This window comes from Cuculus canorus, chromosome 5 (genome assembly GCF_017976375.1).
Source record: "Cuculus canorus isolate bCucCan1 chromosome 5, bCucCan1.pri, whole genome shotgun sequence".
NCBI classification, from domain to species: domain Eukaryota; kingdom Metazoa; phylum Chordata; class Aves; order Cuculiformes; family Cuculidae; genus Cuculus; species Cuculus canorus.
Genome location: NC_071405.1, coordinates 43084127 through 43090433, shown reverse-complemented (window position 1 = coordinate 43090433; position 6307 = coordinate 43084127). Strand labels below are relative to the sequence as shown.

At 39.9% G+C, this 6307-nt stretch overlaps 1 long non-coding RNA gene across 1 annotated transcript; it reads left to right on the top strand.

Annotated features, from left to right (window-relative positions):
• The first annotated feature begins 330 nt into the window (after positions 1-330).
• LOC128852362 (uncharacterized) lies at positions 331-5701 on the top strand. Its single transcript, XR_008450162.1, has 3 exons — positions 331-879; positions 1589-1790; positions 5103-5701. It is a non-coding gene; the product is annotated as an uncharacterized LOC128852362 (long non-coding RNA).
• The last annotated feature ends 606 nt before the right edge of the window (positions 5702-6307 follow it).

Here is a 6307-nt window from a genome sequence, read left to right as displayed (position 1 = left end):
CCGCTCTGCGGCCGCCGCAGTGAGGGGGGGACGCAGCCGGCAGGGGGCGCCAATCCCTGCGGCGGCGCAGCGCCCCCCGGCGGCCCGGGCGGGGTCTGCGTGCGAGGCGGCGCAGCGCGCTCCGGGTCGCGAGGAGTCGCCTTTGTGCCTCCCCTGGCCGGGCAGCACCCCGGAACCCCCTCTTTCCTTCCCTTCGCTCCCCCTTCCCCTTCCCTTTCCCCTTCCCTCCCCTCCCGAGCCATCGCAGCCCTCTCAGAGAGAACAAAAGCGGCTTTAATATTCATCCCAGCGCTGCCTTGGGAGATAAAATCTGATCACTTCAAAGCCTATTTAAATAACATAACTGTTTCCTGTTGTTAGGAGCTGCTGCACCAATTTAGCCCTTAATTAAAATTCTAGCGCAGATTTCGGCAGCTGGAAATAGAACAGTGCCATTAGGAATGCTCCAAATATAGCTCAAGCTTTTCTTCCACGCTACCCTTAGCATCTACTTGGAAACGGCCTCATCTTTTCACTTGTGTCTTGATACTCGGAAAAATGAGCAGCCCAGAATATAATTGATTTGGAGCCATGGCACCAAGATAGCTGATGCCAGCTGTACACCAACCAGCTGAAGAGAGGGGCCATATCACACACAGTTCCTTTGCTGGAAGCAGAATTCAGGTCAACCCACAAAATATTAAGCAAATCATCCTTCCCTTGTTCCTGCCACTAGAAAAGAAACCAGACCTGAAAAGACAAGGATTTTTTTCCTTAAAAACAAAGAGTAAATTCATACTCTTCTTTTTTCTGTGGTTTGGGTTTTTTTTTAGTTAAAGTCTGAGTTTTTTTTTTTTTTTTGCAGGGAGAAGGAGTGAAGTTTCTCAGAGGAAGCTAAAGGTTGTATTTTTTTTTTTCACTACCTCTTGTATAACCCATTCAGCAGAGAGAGTGCACTGTATAAAGGAGCAATGCAGTTTAAAACTAAGCTACCCGATTAAAAACATTCAGTGTCTTATGATGTCAGATATATGCCCTGTCTGAACAAAGCTTGTGTAGTGATACCATTACATTATTTTTATAACAAATGCTATCCAGATGTAGCCTCCCTCAGGAAACTCTTCATTTCTTTGTACTATATATGTGTACAGCCAAGGATTAAATGATAGAAGTTTCTTGAGCCAACATGGTTAAAAAAGTAAAGCCCTCGAGGGAAGATCAGTGCTGATTTCCGTAATTACAATTTTGACATCACGAGGGCAAGTTGGAGGGACAAGAGTCTTAATAAGCCTCGCTGATACTTTTACATCTATAACCACACAAGCTAGGAAATTAAGTTTAGCTAAGTTAAAATTTTACTTACAGTGGATTTCATTCTCAGACCTAGTCTAGTCACAACAATTTCAAAGAGATTAGACATGAGAAAACCTTATTGTCTGTACAAAATATATATCAAAAGAAAAAAGTAGTAATATTAACTCACAGATTCTTGAGATTTGATTTCGCTGTACAGAGATAGACTGTGAATAGAGTGCACATTGTGCCTGCCTGACAGCACCACCATTTTCTAACCACATCTTTTATTTTCCTGTTTTATTACTCTTCCCAGGAAATCCACATAGAATCTAATCACTTATTTTTAATCACCATTTATAACCTATGCAGTAAAGGATATGTCGTCAAACAAGACCCCACTCTCCCTTGCTTAAATTAGTACCTGAAGGCGGCCTGCAAACTCTACAGAAACGCCGACTTTGCCATCTGGTGGACATCCACAGGAACAGCAAGTAGCCTTCGACCTGGGGAGGCAGGTGGGTTTGTTTCTTCGAGTGCATCATAACAACAAATAGGGAGCACTATTGGGCGAGACAATGTAGTAATATAGTAATTAAAGTGGGAATGTAAGCCATGGGAAAGATGAGAGAAAAAAAGTCATAAAACCCTGTTATTTGCAACATATGGGCATCATTAAAAAAAGTTAAAATGTAATTAAAGAAGCTATAATGACAATAAATTGTATTTATCTTGCAATAAAAATTTAGGCATCACTTTCTCCTGCAGCATTCTTTCAGTCTGGTTCCCAGTCTCGTCTCTGTTCTTCCCAGTTCTTCATCTGTTCCTCTCCAAATTTCCTTTCCCTAAATCTGCCCCTTTTTTCCATGCCCCATCTGTTCTTCCGTATATTCTTCGACCTCTTTTGCTTCTCCTCTCCATCCCTCTCTTTTGCTATTACATTCTGTTTCATCTCATACATTTTTCTATTTAATTTTGCTTCCTACAGCTTTGTTGTAAGCTACATATCCCTTGAAAGTTTACCCAGAGCTTTCTGTTTATATTTTTAGAAGCTCATCTAGTTTTTCCCAGCTACTGACTGGGTATCAGGCAGTGCATTTTTCTGAGCTCTCTGTGCTGCTTCCTCAGTACCAGTCTGAATGCCGAAGATGACTATTACCTTTGTTGAAACCTTTGCCTGATGGAGTCATTAATAGGGTTTATTTTCTGTAACTAGTTGCCTGTTTTTATGAAATTTCCAAGAGTTTAATATCTCTGAAGACATTAAGTAAAGACAGTTTGAAATTGGACAGCAGGTCAGAGATGTGTAGAGACAAAGTATCCACATAGTATAGTTGCTTGAAAATTATCAAACAGGCATTACTCCCTAGACTGGCTCCAGAACCTGAAAGTGTGGATACCACCTCTGCTTTTCTTCATAAAAACAGGAACTAATGTCTCATGAGGGGTAGGAGGAGAGAAGGAGAGTAATGCACATGATGCTGTCCTCATTGAAGAGCAGTTACAGCAGAATTTCTGCCAAATTAATTTTGTGCTTGCTCACAAGACCAGAGGGACGCTTCAAAGGCTGAGAAGAGTCCAATGCCATCAGAGGAGGGAGGAAACATGAAGTTTAGTGGGACAGCATCTAACTTCTGGTTGGTATTTATTTAGCATTCACCACTGGAAACCTGTCAGCTCTATAAAAATGTGAACAGCAGTGGTAACAGGACTATCTTTGTGCCTCTTCTCTTTACGGAAGGTCAAGCTTCCCAGTTTTTTTAGGTAAGATACATAATAAAGCCCTTCAGTGAGGAAGAAAACTTCAAACTGTTTGTAAGCTGATCTCTTTCCCAGGGGAAGCTCACAACTTAATTAGGTGGTTACATTTTATGCCATTTTTTTCTGTCAATAATGAGTATCTGTCATGATACGGGGGAAGTTCCCTCAGTTATTTAATGGATTGTAAAATGCACTCTTAGCTGAACTATAGCCGGTGCATAAAAGCAGAGTAACAAATCATGGCTGTGGTTTGTTTAGTTCTGAGATATTAATCTGGATCTGCAGAAGTTGAAAAAGGATCTCACAGTAAACTAGTGAAACAGGCTTTGGGTTAAATTTTGTAGATGTTGTAAGCATATAAGAATATTGTGGAATGGCTATGCATCAGTTAAACAGTTTAGGTCTCAGGAAAGATCAGCCCTTTTCACAGTGTTCCTGTACTTCAGATGCCACCCAAAGGTACAATTTTGTTGTGTGGGAAAAGGCATCTTTTGCAAAATGCACAGCCCAATTTGATCCTCATTTCTTACACAGCCTCTCAAAGAGGACTTGAAAGATAGCAGGCAAGGGTGACAATGGACAAGGGATCCACTGCTCTGTGACTTGTCCATACAAGAGTGAACATGCAGAAAAAGGAAAGGGATGTTACAAGGTTCAAGCTACAGAAAAGCCGTTGGAATCCTAGTGTGCTGAGCACAGCTTCTCAGGATGTAAGTGGCCTTATACAGGCACTGGACACAGCACTGAACACACAACAGAGTGCAGTGCTAGTCTTTTGTTCATGCTACCAGCTCAAGATTGGTGTACAACAGAGCTGAAACAAGGACATGGAAATCCCAGATGGCATTCAGACTGGCTGTAACAAACAATAATTTCCACTTCAATAGCATGCAAGGTACTCGCAGTGCACAGCAAGCTTTAATTAATCCTTACAGTCCAGTTGGGATGCAGAAGGATTACATCCCTCATCATGAGGGAAAGACAGCTCCATCACGAAACATGGCAAATCTGTAACAGCACACAACAGCATTATCCAGGAATTTCAGCCAGGATGCATCCTGCACTCTAACAATAAAAGAATTCAATTGGATAGACTGGAGAGAAAGAATTACATACAAACTGAAGCTCAAAATCAGTGTTGCATCCCTCCTGACACTGGGCCATGAAACAGAGATGCTAAACAGCAGGCAACTTACCACCGTCACAACCACTGCATAATTTCATACCCAGTGTTATAGCTACTGATTAAGCTAGATGAGTATTGGCAAAACTGTTGTTCAAGAAATTGCGGGGGATTCTAGCAGAAAAGCTGAGAGCACTGCCGAGCAGCTAGTAAGTGGCTGTTCTTCAGTCACGCTGCACTCAAAATAGCTTTCCAACAGAGGAAAAGCAAATTCTATTGGCTTCAACACCTGGTTGAGCAACTTAATAAGGACAAAATTGCAAGTTAGAGCTAAATCATTATTTATTTTATAACTACATCTTCATCACGTAGTCCACTCCAAAATGGGAGTTATTTAATTTCAAATCAAGCTTGTGCTAGGTTTTTCTGTAGGCTCATTCAGCACAGGGATAAGGAGAAGGTTCTTTGAAAACAATTTCAGACAGCAGCTGCTTCAGAGGAGGAGAGATATCTGCAGTCATCAGAAGATGTTTCCCTTTTCTCCAATTCTGTCATGCTTTTCCCAAATTGTGTTTCTTAAGTGTATTTTTAATGCACAAGGAAAACTGTAGCAGTTCAAATGCTGCATTTACTGTTCATTGGGTAACATCTTGATTTCCAGGCAGTGCTTCAAAATAGATGAGCAAACAGTGACGAAAGAAAAATGTCTGTCCTGTCCACACACAAAGGACACAGAAAACCACTTGTTCCTCTCATTGAAATTACCTTTTATGTATTTGAAAACTGCTATTATTTTACTTCTTAGATTTCTTTTCTCTGAAGTTCAGCTATTTAGATGGATGTCAGTCTAAACAACCCAATTCTTTGAGACTTTCCTTATATTCCTTATGTTTTTATGAAGCCTGATAATTTTTGTTATCTTCCTCTGTTTTTTTTTCCCCAATAGACCTTACCATCTTTGAAATATCCAAAATTGGACACAGCACCTCAGCTCGGGCACGGACAGCTCCAAGGACAGCTGAAGAATTACTGAATGTTCTGTAGGTGATAACACTGGCTATAAATTGCAGTAAGGGTTTGCCTATTTTACAGCAGCATAACATTGTTTACTCCTGTTCAGCCTATGATCTATGTTAACATCCAAATCTTTTTCTGCTGTGCTGTTACTTATCTTGTCCTTCCTTGCCTTATGTTTTTTCAGTTCATTATTCTTGCCTAAGTGTGGTGACCTGTTTGTTTTACTTATTTGCATCCTCTCAGCTCCTCCTGAAGTTGTTCTACAATGTATACCTGTTATGTTTGATGGGTAAAAATGCCTACTCACAGTAATTGTAACTAAATCAACATGTTTGTTTATTTAAAAAGAAGCTGCTCTCTTCTCTAGAGGGAAGTCTAGCCAGTGAAATCTTCACGTCTTTTTATTGAATCAGATTATCCTTTTTTATCTAGATTATTTTTCAAATACGAGAATTCCCTGCTGCCTCATATTTAAAAAGACAGAATTCAGAAATCATTATTTGAAAATAAGTACTAAGACAACTTAGATTTTGGCACTGTAGTCTCACAGGAGGAGGACATGAAGCATTCTCAGTTTTGATATCCTTATTTGTACCTACTATTATAGGATGCCAGTCTGTGTGTAGATATTGTAGGAATCCTGTTCATGTATTGCTTGATTTTCTATGTATTTGGTTCCTCTTCCCTTTTTTCTCTTTCTCTTTTTTCTCTTTCTCTTTTTTCTCTTTCTCTTTCTCTTTCTCTTTCTCTTTCTCTTTCTCTTTCTCTTTCTCTTTCTCTTTCTCTTTCTCTCCATTTCCCCTCCCCTTCCCTTTCCCTTTCCCTTTTTCTCAGAAAATAAAATAAATATGAAAAAAATGAAGGAATTGGCTTTGTCTGCTCATAAAACTTACCCTTACCAAAATATAAACTAAGACACAAAGGAGAAATGATAAAAAATAAGAGTGAGATGGCACAGTGAAAAGCAACAAATTCCTTTAAGAACTTAAGGGTATAATAATAGAGTAACACTAACAAAGGCAGGATTTTTTTCAGATTTCTTCCAAATAGTTCATAATCACTTTGTTCATACATTTCGCATTTGACCCAATATTTTTGTAGGCACAAGTAGTACAAAGGTGATTCTTTGCTCAA